General features: G+C 33.3%; 1 protein-coding gene and 1 long non-coding RNA gene across 2 annotated transcripts in view; one reads left to right on the top strand and one right to left on the bottom strand.

Annotated features, from left to right (window-relative positions):
- LOC150098184 (neurotrimin-like) overlaps positions 1 to 26382 on the top strand; it is a 368343-nt gene that overhangs the window by 91459 nt on the left and 250502 nt on the right. The window lies entirely within an intron of this gene.
- Positions 1 to 26382, bottom strand: part of LOC150098185 (uncharacterized) — a 112393-nt gene that overhangs the window by 1275 nt on the left and 84736 nt on the right. Inside the window, exon 2 of the long non-coding RNA XR_016549604.1 lies at positions 14860 to 15046. This is a non-coding gene — a long non-coding RNA (uncharacterized LOC150098185). The remainder of the gene's footprint in view (positions 1 to 14859; positions 15047 to 26382) is intronic.

Genomic DNA, 26382 nt, shown 5'->3' with positions numbered 1-26382 from the left:
CATTTAATTGCAAAAATTCTATTCCTTTACTAGACTATACACATTTACAACCATGCATGGGTGAGTCACATAAAAATCTGGAAAAACCTTCGAAATTAAAATAATGATCACTGTAATAAACTAGCCGTCTATTTGTACGCTACACACGTGCAAAATCGATCTATTACTGGCATTACCACTGACACTATTGCTAGTAAAACGCAACAATATAGGTGTGCGATTACGTTGATGTGGAGATTAATATTTCGCATGCGCGATAAATATCGATGTTTAATGGTTCGATTCAGTGAGTACAGTTTAAAATATAAAATATTATTGTAACAAGGAATTTGAAAGTAAGGTAAAATGCTGATATAGGAATAATTAAGCGACAATGATCGGTCATTTGATAGCAGAAAAATAATCTATAAGCATTTTCTCTACTAGCAGGAAGATGTTTGGTTAATATTAAATACTGAAATATACGAACAAAGAAAAAACGCAAGTAACGTAATTTTTCATCTATAAAAGACAATTTACAAAGAAATTCCATAATATAGTTGCTCGAATTGAATATTACCGATCAATAAAATGAATTTGATTTAAATAACTGCTTCTCCTTCGGAAAAAAAAATGTTTATTCCTTTCTCAAACATGTCCTTTTTTGTATCTGTACATTAAATGCGAAGAAAAGTGACTGCAAGGATCAATCTATGAATTTTTCTGATGAAGATTTGCTTTACGATTTACTAGACAATTTTCGAAGTAAAGAAAGCATGTATTAAGAAATTGAAAGAAAACTACAGGCAATATTACTGGAACAAGGAAAAAAGAGAAAATGTCTTCAAAGCGCACTCTACTTCTTTGCTACTCTAAGAATTATGAGAAAAAAGCATAAATTTTACTCAACTCTGATCAAATTTGGAGAATGCCTTCAAGCTATATGCGTTACAGTGCAAGTCCCGTGATAATTTCATGTTCCAACGACCATACTTTGTAGTCACATTATCATTAACTTGCAGGGACTCCACAAGACATCTATTTGGTATATTTTCCCTCTTTTCCTAGGCAGATTTCAGTTTAGCTCCTCCTGAAATTGCTGTTCAGGTGATACATGGGATGAATTCCTTAGGAAGCCACGAGTAGTACTAGGGTAATAGGTACACGAGCAACGTGCGCGTTCTTTTGGGAAATTTACAGTCGGAGATAGTTTTATGGGTAAACCGATAAATAAAAATTTGAGGTAAATTTACACGGATACTTTCAGAGGAAAAAATAAAATAAACTTGGTGATAATTTCGGTAGCAGTGAGCCAAATGCTTCAAAAGCAGTTCTACTCTTTTTTTTTTAAAAAAAAAAAAAGCTTTGTATTCACTGTTTCTTGCCAGAGCACTTGTGACATACATATTTATGCAAATACGTATTAGAGAGGAACACTCATGCACTACGACTCTCTATCGCATGTTTCCGTGTCGGGTAGTAAAGGAAGCTAATTCTGTTTTTCTTTTACAGAACGTGGAATACGAACTAGTGTTGAAGGAGACCATTGGAATCGCATTACCACAAAACAAACGAGGTTGCTATTTTTGTGTTTACATAAATGCGTCAGAAATATTCCATACTAAATGGCCAGTGTAGTAGTAGAGCATCGTATGGATCTACGTTCCTCTCTTTCTTTCTTTCTTTTTTTTATTCTTTTTTACTCTCCCTTTCGCATGCTCTCGCCAAAAAGAATGTTCGTGTTCCGAATTCGGTTTGTATTGCCAATTCGTCCTGAAAGAATTGATTTTAGACGGTGGGTGGCCAGCAAGAGTGGGTATTAAGCTACGATGCATCCATACAAATGGTCGTATCTAAAAATGTCATGTTATATGTCTACGTTACATATCGTATAAGCAGGCAGTTTGTATAATCTGAATCAAATTGTCAACTTGGTATTCTACTGGAATTTTTTTGAAATTCATATCGGAGCATAAAACGAGGTACGGACCATACGTTTTGAGCTCTAATATGTAAAAATAGCACACATACGATCAAACACTTATTTCGAAAGTTTTTAATATAAATTGTAAGATATAAATAAGTAAGATAGTTTAACTTTTATTTTATTAGTCTGTTAGTTGTTAGAATCTACAAATGCATGGTTAGTTATTTCGAAGCATAATTCGTCAGGTTAAAATTAATTCATAGCAATAACAACATTTTGATTATGAATATTATTATTATTCACAAGTAAATTTATTCCTTAAACAGTTATCTTCCCAATTCTTTGTCCGTTGTTAACGTTCAGTATCATTTAATAGTAGTTAAACACTGAAATAGTATCTCTAATTGAATCACTAACAAACATAATCAAATTATGCCTAATATTACGAATGAAATATTAAAATATTAATTTGACTTAAAATAATCGTCTCCTTGTGGAGGTCGATGTTTCTAACCAGTGTACATTTAAAACTATAATTTCAAAGGTTAAAATAAAAAAATTTAAAAAAAAACAGCAAATTATCTTAAAAGCTATTAAGCACACCACAATCGCATTTCCTTTTCAACAAATCGATTTTTTTCCGGATACCTCAAGTGTATATCGATTTCACAAATAACTATTTCTATTAGTGTAAAAAACGAGTCTACAAAATGTCATGAAAATTTGACAACGAGGCGGCCATTATTAATAGACATACAAAATATTCTTTGTCATCAAGAGCTTTTCAACTGAAGTGAGGTACCCGGTCGCAGACGGATGTAGTAGGGTTATCCTCTGAGAAACTCGGATCATTTCATCCATAAAACGGCCATATAGGACAGAAAAACAATCAACTAACATGCATATATGACACTGGCCTCACAGCCTCTGATGCTTCGGCCATAAGTACACTTTTGCTTGCTAAACTTTTAATGTATTTGCGACAGGCAGTTCAGATTTTGGTCTCATGACGATTAGTGATTTCTTACTTTTGCTATCGATATAGCGTATTCTGATGCCTAAATAAAATAAGCAACTAAGCTGCTATCCCGCGTGGAATGTGTGTTGGCGCACCAAAACTACCCTAAAGATGTCTGATTGTATAGAAATGACGTCAATGCACCCTAATACGTGATGGTCTCATCTCTCTCTCAGAGACTCAGTCCAGTTAATTGGCGCTCTGTTTCTTTTTTTCTTTTTGTTTTTTTTTAATTATGGCTTTTCATCTTAATACATACTTTTAGGTTCCAGTACCATTCATCTAATTATATAAGCAGACACTGGTCATCATCCGTATACTATCCAACTCCGAGATATCAAAACAACGATTCATCATCTTTCTTCATTCTATCTATCTCTGTGATTTGGTACAGCTTTCCCCTATACTTTTTTGCACAGCCACAGAATTTGTGGCTGTACTCTTTGTGCAAAAAAAGTATGGGGGTGGGGAAGTTCTGATAAACACTTAGAACAAAAATGACATTAAAGCAACTGAAATAACCACAAGATAGAAGATATTGTAAAACACTTTAACCCCGTTTTTCATCAAATTGTAATAATTTGTTCTTTTCTTTTAGTATATATAAGAAGACATATCAGACATGTAAATTCCTTCACGGTTATTATCACAACATCTCCTTAATCAATTACTTACACGTAACCGGATTACTTTATCAATTACTTACATGTTAATAAGTTATAATAGGACTTATAACTTATTAAGTTATAAGTCCTGTGACCTCACATGTCCGGTCAATATAAAAAAAAATTACTTTTCTATATTTGAACACACACACACACACACACACACACACACACACACACACACACACACACACACACACACACACACACACACACACACACACACAATTTAAGCAACGCTAGTGTTTGTAGTTTTTGTGGTATGTATGTGTGTCTTAATGCTAGAGAAATTTGCAGGAATAACAAGAATTTTTACACTTATGTACTTTCAATAATTTTAAAATAATCACTACTTTTCTTTCAAAAAAAAACGAATATAAATAAGTATACTTGGAATGGTAGAAGAACAAGATCTATAACTGATTATATCATTACTAATCAGAAACTAGCACCACGTGCGAGAGATGTACGTGTTTACAGAGTAAATGAAAATTTTTCACATAAATATTTAGTAGTCTCTAAAATAGAAATACTAGCAAAATGGAGAAAGGAAGTAAATTAGAAAAAACAAGAAAGATAACAAGTATACAAAGTTTATCAATTACAAGAAGAAATCATTAGAAAGCTGTATCAATCAGGATTAATAGATTACCTAAAAGAAGCCCAAATCAGTGTAGATATAGAAGAAGAATGGAAAACTTAAGTAATGATAATCCATAAAACAGCCTCTAAAGTACTTGGAAAGAAAAATATAATATTAACAATAAAAATAAAATAAAAATCTGAAACACAGATATATAGAAATGCAATAAAAGAAAAACAAATGGCATATAAATCACTACTTCAAAAACATACAAAGGAAACAGAAGAAATATACAAAAACCAAAGAAATATAGCTAAAACTATAGTACAGAAAGTCACCAAGATTACTGGGACAGATTTATTAATAAAATAGAAGAACACATACATGGACGACAAGATAGCCTACAAAATATTAAGAAATTAAACAACGAAGAAAGATACACAGCGCAAATCAGCACAGTACAAAAGAAGCAATGGAGAGAATAGCAGTGTAAGAATTAATCCAAATTTAATAACAGAAAACAATAATGAAGAAATCAGCACTGATATAAAACCAATAAAACTGGAAGAACTAAAAGAGACAATAAAGGTATCAAAAAAATAGGAAATCAACCGGATTAGATGGCATAATAAATACAGAGTTTGGAAATATGGCAAAGAATATTTATATCACAGATTCTTAAAATTAATAAATAACTGTTGGAAGAAATGTGAGGTTCTATAATATCGGTTTAAAGCTAAGGTTATATCTAAATTTAAGTTATAATATTTACAGTAAAATCCTGAATAAAAGACAGAAATATTACAAACAATCTACTCTCAGAAGGACAAAATGGTTTCAGACATGGAAGATCATGTATAGACAATATTTATCTGCTAAAACCAATTACTGATAAAAGATGAGAATTCACTTTAAAGACTCATGTGAACTTTATTGATTACGAGAAAGCTTTTAATAAAATACGAGGGTGGTTTTTGAAAAGTTCTCGGCCTAACAATGAAAAAACAAATTTATAATTTCAAAATTATTTTTAATTTTCAACATAATCTTCCTTAAGACTAATACATTTATTCCAGAGATGCTCCAGCGCTATTATCCCGTCCTTGTAGTAGTTCTCAGTAAGATCTGCAAAATTCCCCTCTACAGCTGCAATCACCTCTTGATTTAAAGAAAAGCACTAACCAGCGAGGAAGAGTTTTAGGAAGAGATAGAAGTCAGAGGGAGCCAAATCTGGGGAATAGGGTGGATGTTCCAACAATTCATAGTGCAGATCCCTTAATTTCCCCATTGCCAAAACACCTTTGTGGGTAAGTGCATTGCCCTGATGAAAGATGATTTTTTTTCTTCTACAAAATGGTCCTTTTTCACGAATTTTTTCGTCTAGTCTGGACAAAATATCGGAATAATATTCCCCCGTAATTGTTTTACCCTTTTCAAGATAATTCATAAAAAAAATGCCTTTTAGCATCCCTAAACACCGATGTCATGACCATTCGTGCTGGTGGAACCGACTTTGTCTTCTTTGGCGCTGAACATCCGGCTTCTGTCCACTGTTTTGTTTGCTGTTTGGATTCCAAGTCTCATCCATAGTCATAAATCGACGCACAAAATCAGTTTTGTTCTTGCTAAAACGCTCCAAGTACTGTTCAGAGATTTTCATGCGAGTGCGTTTTTGATCTGCTGTGAGCAAGCGCGGCACCCATCTTGCGCAGAACTTTTTCATTTGCAATTCTTTATGCAAAATACATCCTACACGTTCTTTTGAAATGCTTATAGTCTGAGCAATTTCACGCACTTTGACTAGCTGGTCATCCAATACCATATTGTGCACTTGATCAATGATTTCTGGTGTTGTTACACTTTTTGGACGCTGTTTACGTGGATCATCTTCAAGGCTGGTACGGCCACGTTTAATCTCGGCAGACCATTTCGTAATTGTCGAAAACGAAGGAGAAGAGTGTCCATAAACTTTTATGAACTTCGAATGAATTTCGTTTGGCGTTAAACCTTCTTTTACAAAGAATTTTATAGCCGCACGATACTCAAGTGTATCCATTTCAAGGGATACAGACAATACTTTGGCTTCAGACAGTGTATAAAACAAACTACTTGATAGAATGACTTGCAATTTCACATGGATGCTTATGACAGATGTACCGACTTAGAACAAAAAAATCTTGCCGATAGTGTTGCCATCTAGGGTCGAGGCAGGGAACTTTTCAGACCACCCTCGCACAAAGACAGAGATGCATTAAATTTGGTACAAGCTAAACACATTTATATAACGATAGAAAAATATAGTTACAGTTAGGTAATAAATTAACAGAGGAGATTGAATAAATCACGGTGTCAGACAGGGATGTAGTTTATTTCCAACTCTATTGATCAGATTATTAAAATATGGAAAACAACAATAAAACAAGGTATCCAGTTAACCAGAAGAACTGTTTTCAATACATTGTTGTATGCAGATGATCAGATTATATTACAAGACAATGAAGATTACCTTCAAAAATCAGTTTACGAATTATGCCAACGATACAATTTAAAAATTTCACAAAAGAAAACAAAAGTCATGGCATTTAAAAGTCAAGATCATTAGATCAAAAATAGTCATAGAAAATAAAATAATAGAACAGACGACACATTTTAATTACTTAGTCTGCATAATGACATATCTAAAAGATAAAGATATAGATGAAAAAATGAAGAAATTTCAGAAAATCTGTGGAACAGTTAAGAGGACACTAAAAAAAAAAAAAAAAAAAAAAACACTCAGCTACAATTTTACAAAGTAATGGCCACTTCCACTCTGTTATATGGTTCAGAAACATGGTAAAGAGAAAGATGAAAGTAAAATACAAGCTGCAGAGAATGTTGGTTTTTTTTTATAGTTAGACCTTAAGTGTATAGATTTTCGAATACTTGGAAATTCTCATAAACTATTAAATGTATTGTTAGTTATTATTTTGCAGCGTGTGAAAAGCATGAATCGCTTTGGTAATATGGTAGGCATTCTTCACAACCACGAATCGTTACGGTTTTAATAACACACACACACACACACACACTTCGTATTTAAATCATATACCAAGATGAATAACGGAAACATCGTATGTAAACTGTATAGCATTTTATTCCATGAGATTCTTTTGAATTCTTTACGCATTATAACTGTTATCTTCCGTGATTTCTTGAGAATTCAACGTAAGTAGTGAATAAGTTTGTATTCCATTATTTATCTTCAACATTAGGTTTACATAATTTCCATATGCGTATTTCTATTAGATGAGTGTATGACATTGTCCTGGACAAATTAAGTAGTAGCAGCAGCAGGAGGAGGTCAAATAGTTCAGTTCCCATAATTATTCATCACGAATCTTTTTCCGAAAAAGAATTGAAAAACAAGACACTCGCTTTAAGAGAAATATTAAATTTAGCTCACGCTTTAAAGATGCGTTTATTATATATACAGTGAGAAGTATTTTTACAGAATGAATTAAAAAACCAAAAAATTAAGAACTATTTGCGTAAAGTAATAAATTAAGATGAAATATAAGAATTATATGAAAAGCAATCAAAATCAACACGCTACAACTCATTTCAAGACGTGCGACGTGCTACAGACGAGAGATTAAATCTTTGGTTTTTCATGCTGGCACCACAGAGTGGAGAATAATTCAAATGGAAATTATGTGGGTAAATTAATGTTCTTCTACTGCTAAGCGTGTTGGTCGACAGATGAATGATGAGTAAACTTAATAAGGAATCTCATCCAACTGTCCTCAAAATTTTACAGGTACATCACACCATTTAACATAATAATAATAATAATGATTCAATTAATTTTTACATGAATATTTTTTTCTAAATATTTTGGAGTGATGAGTTAAAGACTGCTGTAGTCCGGTAATAATTTGGAGAATATATTTTAGGAGTACCCCGCATTTTGCATTTTTTTAAATCGAAAGGACTTTTATTTTCGAAATTAAATGACAAATGATTAATATTCGTATCTACGACGGTATTGCCATTTTAATGAATTCGCTTTCCTTAGAAAATCTGTATTTAAAAGGGACCTTCCCATTCAACCAAGATTTAAATTAAACTAAAATACCTCAGAACTATTGAAACAGTGCATTTGAGGAATCTAATATTCCATTTGTGGATTGCACAGGTTGATAGATAAGGGAGAGATATGATAGAAACATATAAGTTGCTTAGGGGGGGGGGGTTGTGGACATAACTAAGGGCAATCCCAGGAAATTAAGTAAGATTGTGGCAAGCAAAGTTGTGAGGACTAGCTTTTTGCTTGGAAAGTGGTGCATGAGTGGAATGGATGGCCAGAGTCAGTTGTAAGTGCTTGGTCGGTGAATGAGTTCAAAGCAAATTAGGGCAGGTATTGATTGTCAGTGTTACTGTTAGTGGAAATCCGTCGATGAGTATTAAACGGACTCCATGGAGGTTCCCATATAGTAATAATAAAATAACAATAGAATCATATGCTATCGTTGGTTGGAGTAATGGACTGCTCTGTCCTCTCACAAGTGATAAAATGCAGCCCTGGTATTTTTAATATTCTTCTTTCAAGTTCTTTACATTATTTTTAAGAAATTAACGGCTGATAACTGATTATTTTCCCATAATATTGTTTAAATTCTCAACGCGTGATATTGCCAGCCTGTTGGCCGAGTGGTTAGCATATCTAGCTAAAAGGCTGCGGGTTCGAATCCCGCTGTGAACATGGATGTTTGTGATTGTCTTTGGTAATACTAGTAGTTGTCGATGGTGTTGGTGTATTTGCGGTCAGTTGGTGGATTGAGCGGCAGAGTTGTGGAGCAGATGTCCTTCCTCGATGAGTCTTTGGACTCACTGGAGGTGTCTAATAATACGAAGAAATGAAATATACTTATTGCATAAATTAGTTTAATTTATAAAAATATTAATTCCTTTCATCGGTAACTTTACCACAAGATTTGAAATCGATTTTTTATACGAAATCGGAGTTATAATGTTTTGGAAAAAACGGTAGAAATCGTTAAAGTTGTGAGGGTAATGGTTATAAGGTTTTACTGCGTGTTTGTACCAGTGTCGTTCGAGTAGAAGAACTAGGTTCGATTACTTAGACAGGAATCGAGACTAGTTCTTTCTACTCGAACGGCAAATGTTGGGACTTCGTAACGGAACATAAAATATGAAAAGACATAAGGGAAGTGGACAGAGAGAGAGAGAAGAGAGAGAGAGAGAGAGTGACGAATACAAAGAATGCGGTCTGAGAACAAAAGAAAAGAAACGCATCTATTTTTTATCGCATATTAAATGGCTGAACATAAATATTTGTGAAGAAAAGCAAATAGTTAAAATTGTGCATTCTCTTAATTCACTTTTAATGCAAAACGGGGATGTCTCTTGAAGCATTGAGTTATGCTTCGTGCATTGCTAAAAATGCTATGATTTATAATTTGCCAAGATCGCATTAACGTCATTAACTTTAATTAACTTTCAAACGAAAGCCGCAATATTTTCTAAAAGGCACTTTGGCGTCTTTACGAAATGCCATTTCTACTTCATCATGGACTGCTTTGAAAAATAAGCCAAGTGTCGGATTCATTCGTTACCGATGTGTTGTTTTCCTATGCAAACAACTTGCATTTAATTTAGCAGTGAGTTAAATAAATAAAAGTGCGTTCACTTTCAGCTGTCTCGGTTCTCATTCAAGCAGATATTCATGTATTCAAAATGACTGCTGCTTCTCTATCAACTTCGTTACACGAGATATTCAGTTCCACTCTCTCTCTCTCTCTCTGTTACATTACCTGAAGTAAGGCTTAATTTTAGATTTTGCATTTGTAGACTCAATGGACTTCGAGAAAGCAAGCAAGAAGAAAGAAATATTAATTAAACTACCTTCTGATGTAAATAAATTGGCTGAGAGGAGAAAACCAATAAATCTAACAGTGTTCTCCTGGGGATCGCTCCCTAGCAAGCTGAACACGAGAGTTTCAATATCTAATTTATAACTTTACTACATCACCACCCACCGGGAGAACATCGATAATAGGGGAACGTTGACGGAAGAAAGCACTGGGGACCAAAGTTCCGCCGGAAAGCAAGACGATTCTTTTTGACGGAAGACTGCTTACTTCAACTTGGCAATGAATAGAGTCTTAATTACCGCGATGGGCTGCAGGCGTTTTAGGATGATGATTGCTTGTCATTTATAATGAAGGGACGTCTCACGAGCCTGGAAGACTGTGGTTACGGAAACCACCAAACTCATTCGTTTCCTTTCAAACGCATACATCATCCGTTAGGCTTAATTACTCGAAATCATTATAAATGTGATAAGCCGAAGTACACATCAATTGCATTCAATAGTCATATATTAAAATTGATTATGGAAGAAAATTTCCTCGTAAGGACGGAATTTTCTTCTGAAAGATTTCGAAGTTGTGACGTATAATTATCTACTGATAGGCTGGAGTTCGTATGTAAGAATATAATGTATGCGGAGGATAGTAAAACGCTCTAAATAATAATGGAAAGATAGTATTTTAATCAAACAGATTTGGCTTTCATAACTGGTTACGCGTAGCAAGGTGATGCAGATTTAAGAGTAGAAATTCAAAATTAACAAAATTTTAATGCAATAAATAAATCAAATGAAGATTAAATAAATTTAATGAAATAAATTAAATCAAAATTGAAGAAATTTAATGCAACAAATAAATCAAAATGAAATCTAATTTTGATTTTATTTGATTTCAGTACTGTTTCGTATTTTTTTTTACTAACATGAATATACATAATATATTCACGAAAGATAAAAATAGTATTGGAATTGGGAATCGCAAATTATATGCATAAAGGTATTAAAACTAGCTATTAAATATAATTAGATCCAAAAATTCAAAGTTAAAATCCCGTTTTGCTTTTATTAATATGAATTATATAACATAACACTGATGTCTTATATTTCAATAAGCATGCGTCCGCTCTGATATGCGACACACTCAAAAGATCATAAACCTATAGTATACTACTAATGTGGGTGGGCAAAAGATTTTTTGTCCTATTTCCTGGTCTGAAAGCTCTTGGCCTCCAATAAGCAGATCTGTGGTCTATACGGCGATAACGTTTATTTAGCACTTAAATACAACTACAGACATCCATGTACAGTGCGGGATTGAACCCACAACCAACTGTTTGGAAAGCGGATATGCTAACCGCTCGGCCAACCAGGTAGGTTGACTTGAAGAACATATTCAAGGGAGTAATGAAAGAAAAGAGAGAAACAGCAGGAGGGGGAGAGAGAGAGAGAGAGAGAGAGAGAGAGAGAGAGAGAGAGATTTAAGTTCTTGAATAAAACTTAGATGTCATAACTAACATATTCGGTTATGTATGAATTTAAATGATGATAGAATATTTTTTCGAAAAAAAATAAAATTCATGCCTTTATAAAGTCATGGAGAGAAGAAGGATGCTGTTTTGATATGCGCAAATCCAATTCCAGATTATCGAAGTGAAGCTGTGTTATAAATAAATTAACCTGTTTAGTTTTTAGATTTGTACTAAAATGTACATTATTTGCTTAATAACCATTTGGAGCAGAAGGATTACTTCGCTTTATAATTACATAATTACGACATATAAGTAATGAATAGTACATCCTAGCCTAATTAATAATTCATTGTTCAAACCAAAATGTAAGAAATTCTATAACCTTACTCAAACGAACTTCTTGAGCATGGACTTGTTTACTTGTGTATATTTGCTCCTACAGATCAGAAACAACAGAAATTATAAATACTGAATACGACAGGATACTTTTATCTACTTTTTACCGCTTCGTATTCTCTTAACTATTCATGGTACCTATAAAGGGCAAGAGTTCAAAGCGGACACAGTCTCCGTTTTTGTTTTTAATTATTTTGATTTTGATACACTCGGTGAATTAGTAATAATCGCCAAATGCAGGATCAGAGGGGAAAGTGGAGCACGTCGGTGATACTGGTCATCTTACAGTTATTACCCTCACTGGCAGTAAACTAGAAAACTCCTGATAATTAAATTTCCCGAGGTAATTTTGCTTGTGTTTCGCATTGTTCGACCTAATAGACTAGCTGCAGATATTTCGTTCTCTATTACAACAGACAAAAAAATATAACGATAGAATAAAACTAAAATAAATGTACCCATAAATGCGTTAGCAAAATAAAGTATGATATAAATGCCTTAGTGCACTTTTTTTTCTGGTAATCTTCATTTATTAGCTATTTTGATTTAACGTTGGAGTTGTTAATTGTAATCCCAGCTATTTTCATTTCAGCTGAAAATATACATTCTCAAACCTACAACTCAGCTTGTAGTAGAAGGTTCCTCGAATTTCATTATGTAGCCATTAAAGGCATCTTTTGAAAAAAAGAAGCAATATCTTCTGCTTGCAATGGGGAAGATTCCGCTCTATCCATTCCTTGAAGCAATATCAGTAGGTGTTGAAACATTTGCTAACTCCGAGGAAATAAAACGTATCCCTAGGGACTAATAAAAGTACTTAGTATAAACACAACATCTTTTATTAGAATATCCTACATGTTCCACCAGATCCCTTGGGATCTTTATGAAGTAGTAACTAATAAAAACATTAATATCACTAAACTAAAACATAGCGATGTTACTATATTTCATTTAAACCTTAAAAATATTTTTCTAATGCTAAAATATTAACAACTTTTCGATGTTTCCTATTTAACAGAGCTTTTCCTTTATATCATTTCCATGCTATGCAGATCAATTTTGAGGCTTTATGGCTATTTGAATTAACTATCGCATAGGTATATGAACCTCCGTAGCTCAGTCAGTATAAACGAAGCCATTTGGTCAGAAAGACCTGGGTTCGATTCCAGTCAGTGATGTTAGGAACCTTTATCTGGTCTCTTTCGACTAAAGGTGAGTTAACCGGTTTCATACAGTGGTTTTTTCATCCGGAAACTCGGGTTTTTGTCTCCCAGGACAGGCAAACTATCCCCCGTGAACACACACGTGGATTGCAGTAATGAATACGTCCCAGTCATATGCCGGTCCCGAGCCTGCATAAAATTGGGGGATTGGGGAAAGCAATGGTGAACTACCCTGCAAAAATCTCACCAGGAACACCTTGTGGGCAATGCCTACAAAGTCACCTACGGTCGGAAACGACTAAAAGGGAAAACCCGTTGTAATCATAGGTATATGCATATTTCTCATCTCGATAAAGATAAAATTATTTGTGCTAATTAATAGTCATAAGCTCCAAAGACTTTTATTAATCCTAACAGTATTAACCCGTCACTAACGGTAGGAAGAGAGAGATTTTTGGGTTCAAATCCCGATAAAAACGGTATATAAGTTCAGATACAGAGTTTTGTAGGAAACAAAATCCTGCCACAGCAATAGGTAACTCATTTTCAGTTGAAAATCCATACGCGCGGTTAGCCTAGTGGCTGTGCGCTTCGCAACCATATGACTGGGGAAGGAGTGTCCCAGGTTCGATTCCCGATTCTGGAATTTGCGGATCTTCTCAGCCATAGCCAAGATTAGCCGGGCTTGGGCGCGGGTAGTAGGTTTTTTCCCACCAGTTTATCTGGCGTTTTTCATCCCGCAAGCAGGCAAATCGGCCCAATGAACACACACGGATCTACAGCCATAAATACGTAAACCCCCCATGAGGGGGCTCAACTCGCCCCAATAGGGTCGCGGGAGAAAAAGGGAGGAAACTCCATACGAATAAATAAATGAGTAAAGTTGAAAATCCACCAGAAAGAACGTTTGTATCCATCCTACGAGAGATTAAAAACCAGATTTTTCTGCCCGAAGAGGACGTGTTCTCTTCGAATGTCCTTAAGGATACACTATAAAGGAACAATTTATTAGTTTTTTTTTTTTTTTTTTTGAAACTCTAATGTATTATTCTCTTAAAATAGACAACCGTGAAAAGAACACATGCATCTAACATAATAAACAAGTATGTCACTGACAGCCTCGGTTACCAAGTGTCCAAATAAATAATCCTTAGACTACAGCCAACTCACGCAAGTGAGAAAACTGTTGAAGGAAAATGATATGAGATCATAAATTTCAAAAACATAATAGTTTTTTGTTTTTTTTAAGAAATTTAAACCACTATATGAATCTTTCTAACGCTCAAGCCTCTGTAGCACAGTTGGAAGACAACACACGCCTTTGATTTGAGTTGAATTTTGAGTTTCCGTCTGTTCAATGAGATAGATACTGCTTTGTAAAAGGTTCATTTTTTCCCCAAATACAGTTGAGTCAGTAATTCTAATAAGCATATGAAAAGGACTTTTTTACTACAAATTCGGGATTTTCTCTAAACCAAATAATAAATAAACTCTAAAAAAAGAATTGACAGATACATTGCACACGCCTGATCAACCTCAGCTGCTTTGTATATAATTAGATTATATAAAATTAGATGTATATAAAAATACACTGGTCCCACTCTAAATTTTATACTTCTACTATCAAAAGAGGAGATTTTAAGGGTTAAAAACGTTTTCGATTATACAAATAAAAAAAAATCCTTTAACCATTTTTTTACAACACATCCGTACTTGGTGAGATATTTATTGCAAGGCTGCATTATTTTAATGTTTCTGCTGTATGATATATTCGACTTTCTACAAACCTTAGGGAGGTGGTGTAATCTTCCAGTCGTTCCTATCGAAATGTTGGCCTGAGATGTCCTTCTTCAGGGAATCAATCACATGGAAGTTGGTAGCAGTAAGATATAGAACTGCAAGCGATTATGAAGGATTCTCTGGAGAATTAATGTATATCACTGAATCAGTTCTGCTGTGTGCAGTCGGATGATGCTGTGAAAACAGAAGTAACAACAAATGTTAGGATTCTTTTACATAAATAAAAGTCCATTAATGTGACAGGAACTAAAAAATTTACACAAACACCTTAGCGTTTCTTGGCGTATAGAAGGACATGAAGATGGTCATTTTTGGAGTACCGTAAACAGCCAGTATGCCATTCTAGCTCATCTCCGACTATTACACGGAGGTGTTTAGCAAATATTGTAAAAATATAGCATAAATCAAGTAGAATTAGTGAATACAGCAGGACCTAATAGTAACCAGTGAGATACGTACATATACGGCATTTAACACACACACACACACACACACACACACACACACACACACACACACACACACACACACACACACACACACACACACACACACACACACCACGTTCTTTTTATAATTAGAATATCGCACTAATTTTAGAACGGATGCTGAGTTCTTAATTTTCCGGAAATTATCTTATTATAAAAGCTCATTGTCATTTCGTTAATTTAAATGAATTAAGTCATATGAAAAAACGACAACATCATTTCCTATTCCTTCCTTCTTTCAAGTTTCCGTAGATCTAGTGAAATGTTCTGATTATAATTTAATAACTCTTGATGAAATTAGAACGCAGTCCTCAAGAAACAGGTAAAACTTGCAATGAATGTAAGAAAACTTTTAATAGAGTGTACACACCTTTCGTTCTGTACTTCTCTTAATATTTCGAGTTTCATGATACTTTGGATATTTTTCTTTATGCGAACCTCTCGTGCCGTAGCAATGAAAGCATAATAGCTGTACGTCTCGTTCTCTTTAAGTGATAAGATTTAAGTAAGATGGGTTTAGTTGCTGAGCTCGGAGTCACGGTATACTTTTTTTTTCTTATAGCACAAACAGTACATCTAGGAATTGTTTAATTAAACTTTGGGGACGAACAACATTTCATTTACTATGATTTTATCCCGCGATACTGCTGAATTATCTCGTTGGTAAGCAGCAAGCTTGATTAAGACAACGTATCTCCACCTCTTCCTCCAATCTCTCCTTATGTGCATTATACTTCAATCCCAGGAATTTCATACCTTTAGCAGGTTCGCATGTAAGCAGCATGTTTGGCGAATTTAGTAGAAGAAATACGCGGCGTGCTTGACAAACGCAAGTGGTTTAGAACGCAATTTAAAACAAGAATGTGGTTCTTTATCACTAAGAATTTTACGTATCAGACCAAGATAACGTTCTTTTAAGACAATATCAGGTGACAAAGACCTCTGTTTTCCTGTGGTAGGCTATTTACGTTATTTATTAGATTTGAAAATTTTCTTCTAAATATTATTGAGAAAGGAAAAACATGACAAAAATTCTACAAAGATTTGCATTTTAAACCTCTGTATAGTTTACGTGAAATGAAACTTTGTGGTTTGTATGAATATTATCATACATATACACGTACGCAAAATGATTGATGTATTTTTAGTTGTAACCTTCCCCTTCCCTACCTTATGATCTGAATCTTCAAATTCATATCTTCCTATTTTTCTTTTATCAGCTGCAGGTTTGTGTAAGTTTCCATATTTAGATTCCATCCAAGCATCATCACAAAATGGAAGGAACCAAATGTAGCACGTTGTATTTTATCAGACTAATGAAAACTTGTCGGGTTTAACATCTTCAGAGGTAAAGATAACTAACAGTTTAAAGCACAAATTATAAGAAATTACGAAAAACCAAGTTTATTTATTGGTATTATGAACATCAAAAAAGTTCGTTAAAACACCGAATAACAGATCTATACAACTGTTAATACGTGTTAGCTGGAAACAATGCTTTTCGATGTCGCGTTCTGTGGTTCATTTTCACTCTGTCCGAGGTCTGAACTGGGTAAATTTTTAATAAACGCTAACCAAACTTGGTTTAAAATTAAGCCTTGATTTTTGTTGCATTGTGTAGGAATTTTAATCATATTTGCTGCCTCTTTGAATTTTCTTGTGAAAGATTTTATCGATATAGGACATGTTTGTTCTGTCCCAGAGTTCATCATGACCAGTAGAAGCTGTGTGAAATGCCAAGCCAGACTTATTTTTTCTCTTTTTTTGTATGTCCTTTTGATGTTCGCTCATGGGGATTTCTCCCGATCTCCTCGTCTGGCCTATGTAGCAGATGCCACAGGAACAGTATAATATTCACTGTTCCTGTGGCATCTGCTACGTATATAAACTCCTGTTTTTTTCATTGTGTGATGTGGAGGTTTCGGAGGATGAAGAGAGCTTGATATTTTTTCAAGTGGAAGGAAAGTCACTTTTATGTTGTTCTTGTAGAGAAGTTTGACTAATTTATCTGTTACATTTTTGATATAAGAAAGGGCGACTGCGTTCTTGAAGTATTGTTTATATAAGTTTCTTGTTGGTGGTGTGTTGAGAATTTTCTTAATTGTCTTAGTTTTGAAACCATTCAGTTGTAGGATTTGTGTTAAGTATTGTATTTCTTTTTTCCGCTTTTCTTCTGTACTGGGGATGTTGTATGCTTTATCCCTTAAGATTTTTATGAGGCCTATTTTTTGCTTGGGATGGTGGTGTGAGGTAGCATGAAGGAATCTTCCTGTGTTTGTTGGCTTTCTACAAATGGAGAACGATAATCTGTTTTTTCTTTCATTTATTTCTATAAGGATGTCTAGGAAAGGAAGTTTTTTATTTTCTTCTAGTTCCTGTTTCACAAGAAAATTCAAAGAGGCAGCAAAGATGATTAAAATTCCTACACAATGCAACAAAAATCAAGGCTTGATTTTAAATCAAGTTTGGTTAGCGTTTATTAAAAATTTACCCAGTTCACCACTGAACGCGACATCGAATAGCATTTTTTCCAGCTAACACGTATTAACGGTTGTATAGATCTATTATTCGGTTTTTTAACAAACTTTTTTGATGTTCATAATACCAATAAATGAACTTGTTCTTTCGTGATTTCTTATAGTTTGTGCTTTAAATTGTTAGTTATCTTTACCCCTGAAGATGTTAGTCTGACGACTTACGAAACTTTGTTTTTTATACTTTAGTTTTAAAAAACAGTCTTTTTTTAATAAAAATGTAGTCACTAAACCGGAATGATTCGAAAGAAATTACTCTATCATTACTTTTTCAGTTAACGTTATTGAAGTTTTAAGTTTATATCAACTTTTGATATTAAATTCAGTTTATGAATTTTGGTTTACCCGAATTTTTTATCAACAGCAATGCACAGTAATTCCATTATTACTATTTTATTATTTTGAGGAATTCATCCCATTTAATACGCCTTAATCCTTTTTCATAGTATCTGCTTATTTAGCAAAACATGGCAGCGAACTCAATTTTTGTAAAAATCTTATCATACGTATAATTTTCATTATGGTTTTTAATAATACATAATATGTAAGTGCGGTTCACCTCACAATAGTTAGACGAAATTTATGTTCCTTTAATCCCATACTATCTCGTTAACACAAACGAGAAAATATGGATTGTTTTCTTTCTCAGGAAAATCTAAACATCTTTGCTTTTAAATTTCTCCGAGCGTTCTAAGCTAAACATAAAAATGAACACGTTAATTGCATTAGGATATTTACAGTAGCGAAGCCGGTTTAATCTTCTCTCGAAGATAATGTGATGCATACTTATTTATTTTATCATTAATCACTTGCAAGTAACGTCGAACATCAGTATTACAGATATACTGCATCATCATTTTGTCACAAAGTTATCCTGCTCGTTTATAAAATGCCAGTAGTTTGAACAGTAACAATATCTTTACGTAGATAAACGGCTGTTGTAATAATGCCCTTTTTGTTGGCATTGTGATGCAAAAGTACGTTACATACAAATGAATGATGTCACGTTTTGTGGCATGTGTTTAATTATCGAGAAGATAAAATATGTGGTTTTCTTTTGTTTCAAAAAATCTTCACTCGGCTTGTATACTAATGTTAATTAATACTACAGTTGAAGTAACCGAGTAGCATGTATGATTTGTTTTCTGTTAATACATTTGATTCATATTATGCATTCAAACATTAGTTCTATCAAAGAGGGAAAAACGTCATTAGCAACACAGGTACTCTGCATTTTCTTCTTCATTTAGAGAACACATTGTAATTTTCAATTGCAATGCAAAACGAAAAGTGCAATGAGTTCCAGAAGATCAGAATTTAGAAATCTTTGCTCATTAGTGAAACTGTACTAAATTCCTAGCTCAGATGTTCCTGTTGTAATCATTTTTATACTAATTCCACACTGGTGATCAATTGCAATCATTTAGTAATTTCGTTAGTTTTTTCCCTACCATCAGAGTTGATTACTTTGCAGTCTATGCATACTTTTAGTACTACTTTGGATTTTCGATAAACAGAACTAAGCGAATTATGTGATCACAGTTTCTGTAACTTTTCAGAAGTTTTACAGAAGTTGTTGCATTATTCTTAAAATTATTTCACTGGAAACAATGCCTTCAAAATCACATTTATCTCATTATCTATTTGCGCTAAATTTATCATTCTACTGTCTAGTCAATCTTCTCTGTGTGTGTCTCTGAAGTACTAACAAACATACATTAATCTAGGCCTGAATTTTGCCTCAATATTTTAGTCTTTTTCAACTTTTCCTAATTTGTAAGCTCTACTATCGACAGCATGTTTGTTTCTGCCCATTGTCACATATTACTGATACAACTAACCTGTTGGTTCAAAAATATAAAGAATTCCAAATACAAATGAAATTGGAAGTATTTTTCCCCATTCTAATCGAAATTTCCAAGTACTTGCTCCGAAGATAAAGAAAAAATCTTAGCTATTAATAATGCATTTTAAAATCGTTTTCCATCTTCTATCTCTTTTTAAAATACTTTAATTTTGAATGGAAAACGTGAAAATATTTTCTCACAGTCAAAGCAGGTTTTTTTTTTTTTCAAAAGCCCAAGTGACATTATGGTCAATTTTCCGTAATTTAGTTTGAATCCCAAACTGATATTTGGACGTCATTAACCAGAATATTTTCAGAAAAAATGTGCCATCTTAATCATCTAGTAAACAAAAAGGATAATTTGTATGCATCCGATGGAATATAATCAGCAATGAATTACACTCAAGACAGCATTATTGCTTATTTTTGTTATATTTTTGTCATAAGCAGGCAATTGAAAAAAAAAAAGAGTTAAAATATTGATTGCTTTTATTAGGAAACATTGGTAATATTACAGAGAAAGAATAATCTTCCTTTTTTTTTTATTTATTTTGTTGCATGTATTAAGGAAATGATATTCGATGTTCAAAAAAAGTATTCGAAATACACCGTCAGAGAAGATGAACAAAATTGTAATATTTGAAGTCAGAGTATTAAAAAATTGCGGTAACATATCTTAAAACAAAATACTAACAATAGACATCAGTACACCACTTGAAAAGATAAAAACTTTGAAATATAGACTCTAGAAAATAAGTTGCCTTTTGTTTACTAAGACTTTCTTTAGTGTTAAAAGGCATTTTACAAATACACTGTTAAATTATGTAATTCTCATATAATTTAAGATTATTTGGCACCTCGTAATCTTTCTAAGGCAAGGGTTCAAAACCTGAATAATTTAAATAATAAAACTTTGTATTGGATTACAAAATTATACTTGTTTACAAGTTTACAACGTATCTTCCAGTGGTCTGTCCTTGATTTTGTAAAATAAGCAACGCACTACAGCAATCATAAGAAACAGTGATAGGATTTCTGTCCAGCATTGAGAGGCTTTTGTGTAATTAAGCACAATGTTTAACAAATTAAATGTAAAATATCAAACACGTGTTGAAGATACCCTCGTCTCGATATAAAAGTACAATCACCTTTTCTGCTGAGAACAACAGAATCTGTCACTAAAATCGCGTTTGGTTTATTATTGGGTTTCAAATTTCGGCAAGCAGTATTATGAAGATTGTGATATTTTATACTACTCGGAAAGTTTCGTGACACTGACCACATATTTGCTTCATTGTCTATATACAGAAATTCGACCGTTTCTCCAATAGCTTTTGAATATGTTGCAAAAATGGTTGGAGAAGCAAGTACTATACCTATGATTCACTGCTCAGCAAAATGCTATAAGAAATACTATAAACAGCGCATTTAAACTTACCTAACTACTCCTCCAATAAGTGCAAATCCTTATCTTTCACTTCGGAAGAGCGATGGATACGGCGATCGCCGTATCCATGGCTATATCGCTGTGTGGGAAAAATTATCACCACCCCCACAGAAATAGATATTTTTCATATCAGTATATCACTGTATGTATATCAGTATACTACGGTATATCACGCACAACTTCATTTCTAAACATCCCTTTAGAAATATAATACGCAACCGTTTTATTATTACAAAGAATGGCCCACGCAGAAAGAATTAAAAATCTGTCCACTGTAGATAATTATTATCGAACATTAACTACGCAATGTAGGATGAATAACCGAAATGGAAAGATAAAAAATAATCATCGTTGTTATCATTAACCCTTATGGGTGTTGTGTGATTAAAAATATATAAAAACAGGGTTATTTTAAGGTGTGTCCTTTGAATCACAAAAAAGTTGCAAACTTTTTGTACAGTAATAGCTTGAATGGGCTAAGGAATTTGTTTTATCATTTATTTATTTATTTTTATTTACTTTTACTTTGTTTAAAAGCGTGAACTTGGAAATCAAAAATAAATAGTTCAGTATTTTTGATTTTTTTTTTTTTAAATTCATTCTGCATATAATAAAAGATATTGCAGGCGTCTGCTTATTATATAACAGATAGAGAAAAATGGGCGGACAGGACAGATAACGAGGGAAAAAAAAAAAAAAAAACGACCCAGAGGGGGAAAATATGATTGGAGTTCGACAGCAGTGTCGTAGCTTGTAGAGAAATATAATCTTACTCTTAGTATTTTAATTTCTTTGGTAAATTGCCACCGCATTTTTATTTCTATTTGCTATCGTTTTATCACTAGGTAATGAAATCTCATTTATTCCTCAAGACAGATTATAAACCGGTGCTCTCCTGTGTCCATTAAATGGAAGTGAAGTACGCTAGATATACCATATAAAGAAGAATACGTAATCGATGCACTTGCTTACATCAAAGTAATTCATCTTCTTTTCGACTGACAGTTTGAAAATTTTTTTTTCCAGATCATTGAACTAAAAAGATCTATTGAGGATTTCCACCCGGCTGTTGTTTCTCAGTAATGCGATTTAAGAATAGAAGACATTTTTTGAAGATGATATTAATGATTTCTCTATATCCCACATTCCTACTTGTTCCTACACGATATACAAAGCCTGAACATTTTTTTTTTATTAATATTATTCTGCCTTGCGTTTGCTATCAATATTATTCAGAAGAAAGGTACAGAATAACGTTGCCCACGAAGATGAAGACGATAATCTACAAAATCCAATGAATGCGTGGTATTGAATTACGCAGGCTGTTTACAATCGGGCTCCTGTTAGTACACAAGTTTCCTTTTTATTTTATTTTTTTTTATGATGAGGAAAACTCATAGGACGATAACTATGAGGGATACGTGAGCGTGAGAGAAAGATTGCTTGATGTTTCTTTTTGCAATTTTCACTCTTCATACATTTAAAGATGATGATTTTTTTGACTTCCTCCCAATTGTTTGCTATACTTTAATTTTGGAAACACAATCTTAAATATATGCACCACCATCACCACCACCAACAACAAATCAAGACTGAGAAAGTTTCTTAAATACAAACACAAACAAAAATTACATGAATGAGAACACAAATTCTCGCATTATTAATCCAAAGTTTAAAGCAATCAAAAATGATTTAAATTAAGGGGATATTAAATCCCACATTGTTTCAAAACCGAATAAGAAACTCAAAGATCGGAATCAAAGAGTTTCATGCTGAATATAGTATAGTATAGTAAACTATAAAAGTATCGGCGGATACTAGCGTAAACTAAAGCACAGAGTACGTAGTACAAATTAGGGCAACTCGTAGCAAAGGTGGGTAAAGCTCTGATCACCATTCTTAGTAGTTCCCATAATGTAAAACACATCTCCTAGGAGATGTATGATCTTATACATTATGGTGGAAGGTCACTATCCGGACTGATTTCGACATTTATTGAGGTCCCATCAGTGAGTAGGTAGACAAATTAATACTGAGGGTATAGCGAAAAGAACTTATATGCTCTGCTATACGAGTTGTCAAACAGGTGCACCCTACTTTGCTGCGAGTTGCCCTAGTTTGTACTACGTACTCCGTGCTTTAGTTTACGCTAGTATCCGCCGATACTTTTATAGTTTACTATACTATATTCGGCATGAAACTCTTTGATTCCGATCTTTGAGTTTCTTATTCGGTTTTGAAACAATGTGGGATTTAATATCCCCTTAATTTAAATAATGTTACATCGCCGAAATGAAGCCTATTGGCTCTTTATTTAAGCAATCAAAACCGAATAAAATGTCGACAAATCGACTGATATACACCCTATTTCGTTTGAAATTATTTATATCTCAGTTTGCCTGTCAGTACAGTATTCAGTAAATATGTTTTCCTCCATCAAAAGGTATCTCATTTATTATAGAATATTATTGAGTTGTTAAAAAAAGACATCGCGAAACTAAAAAATAATCAAAGATTGCACAGCGATTAAAACTCAAAACTATGATTAAATAGTTGCCTTAATACGAAAATACGATAATACGAAAAGCTCTAGAGACCGAACGTGCAACTTTTTCAAACCATTGTAGACCTCCAGTAACATCGCTGTCGTCTCAGACGGGGTAATGAAATTCATCTAACACCAGACATTCACAAATTTCAATTCCCACAAGGGAATTAATGCGAATTCCACTATCTAACCAATAGGTCAGATAGTGGAAGCAAAAACCAGTCGGTTAAATAAACCGTCTGCTGAATATCGACTTCGGAATTTATGGAATAGCTTTCTGAAACAGAACTATAAAATGATTCAGATACTACAAATTGAAGTTACGAAGTATATTTGAAGAAATATGAAGCCCATTTAAAGAAATCTTAGAAGAAATATTAATGGCATCCTCGCCAATATTGTGCGTCTTGAATTCATTTAAATGTTAGATATCATTATATAGTTTTAGGCATAAATATTTATTACGATAAAAATATTTTAACAGGAATATATAATTTCTTCATATGTATAAAATGTATCAACTATTTCATCGAATTTCCATGATTTCTTATTATAATTTACTAGATATCATGATATATTATTATGTCAACGCGAATGTAGCTAAGTTTTAATTTCATTTCCTATATAAGTAATTCACTTAGTTTTCCCCTCAGAATTCTCACCGATCATCGCGATTAAATACGAATCATACATCCAACTGCACAAACGACGAGCTCATGAAATACATCAATTTTATTTAATTTACTTACAGTTCGCACAGCAGTGAAAGCAGAATCTATTATTTCCATGGAAACTTGGAAGAATGATGAGGCATTCAAATTGGTAAACAATAGAATTATATTCATCAACTTGGATGGTACAACAATAGGTTAAAAAAATGCCTTCTGTATAGCAGACATTTTATCTAACCTTACAAGTGTTGGCCATATTAGTACCAGCATTAAAGATGTCTTAAAGTTGTATATTTAGGAAATATCATATATTATTTTTGTTATATTTATTCTTAATTATATTATTACATACTATCAGATTTGAAACGAGTCACAAATCAGAGATTAATCCATTTTAAAAACAATGAATGCAATTTACATTGTTTAAAATTTATATACGTGTACGTGCTTGCTTGTGTGTGAGCGCGTGCGAGAGAGAGAAATTGATAAAAAAAGAATGCTAATAGAAGGTTATCCATTGTTTCTAAAAAGAAAACTAACGAAGATTTAAAATAACAATCAAAATCATAAATTTGTCTGACAAATACTAAAAGAAATAAATTATATAATGAATTAAATTTGAGATAAACACGTGTATTTTAATACATAATTCATCTAATTCATTATAAACTAAAACTCTGAATAGGTAATTCTATAGAAAATAGAAAAGCAATGCGAGAACAGCTGGATCAATTTTCTATTCAAAGATGCATGAAGAGCTTTTCCTCCTAACTTTGATCAGAGAACAACATAAGGAGTTAATATAATTATATGCAGACATGAATCGCAAGATATGACATATTGAACTTTGTTCCGCGAACATGTATTTCTTTATCCTTCAGATAATTAAATGTGCAATATAGTGCTGCAATTCGCTGTTACATGTTCCGATAACTGTGTATTCTATAAGATAATCAATACACGATCTAGTAATTCAATTAAAGACCATAGCGATGCTAATTAGATATAATTACATCAAAGCATAGTTTGTAGTTTAGTAAACTTTACAGAGAATTATAGAATGAGACAGAGCAATAATTGGATATAATTTGAACCTCAAGTATTCCGTTGAATTCAAATGACCAATAATGACTGCTTGAAACAGACAGTTCAAAGGAGAAGTGATTGCAACTAAGTGATTTCTGCCAACTGGAATCTTGAATGTTGTGGGGGGGGGACTGCATCATTCACGGAAATACGTCACAGTCAAAAGTTACCGTGGCAGTAGTAAAGGAAGACGCTGAATCGTATTCAAAGAAGGAATTTGATATGTTAATTAATACAGGTGGTAGAATATAATGATTATATATGTATATCAGATAAAAGGCAACTGTCTTTTCAGTAATTTGATAGCCAAATCTTGTGGTACATTGTGGACGAGGTGGGATCAAAAAGTAATCAGACTGCAGTTGTTCTCAGAACATTATGATGTCGCGAACCTATGGCTTTATTATATATGATATATTTAGTCTTTTACAGTGATTTTTTATATCTGTGTTTAATGTTGCACACCGATTTGTTTAAGCAAGTAAAAGGGGTTACTTGCTAAAGCCAAATAGTCATCATCCGCAGTGGAAATTAAGTGGCTCGCCGAGGGGCCAGCACTTGTCTATCATTCATTCTTTCTGTAAAAGTAAAAATTCTGAATGATTTTGATCATGATGCGAGAGAGAGAGAGAGAGAGAGAGAGAGAGAGAGAGAGCATGATGTTCCCTATTCCCATGAAATTCTGTCATATCAGGGAAAAGAAATATTTTACTTGTTCGTCATATTGTTCATCCACTGTCTTAAATTCGATTCTTTTGAGAGTAGCAATAAATGAGTCTGCTTATGATCGATAACTAGTCTTATGAATATACACATCGTCACTGATATCCGCAAACAGACAAAGTGTTACTTAGATACTCTAGGGCAGTGCTTCCCAAACTTCTGGATGT

The sequence above is a fragment of the Typopeltis vanoorti genome, chromosome 16 (assembly GCF_054136105.1).
Source record: "Typopeltis vanoorti isolate ZY-2024b chromosome 16, IOZ_Tvanoo_1.0, whole genome shotgun sequence".
In the NCBI taxonomy this organism is placed as follows: Eukaryota; Metazoa; Arthropoda; class Arachnida; order Uropygi; family Thelyphonidae; genus Typopeltis; species Typopeltis vanoorti.
This window is presented reverse-complemented; position numbering and strand designations above follow the sequence as displayed.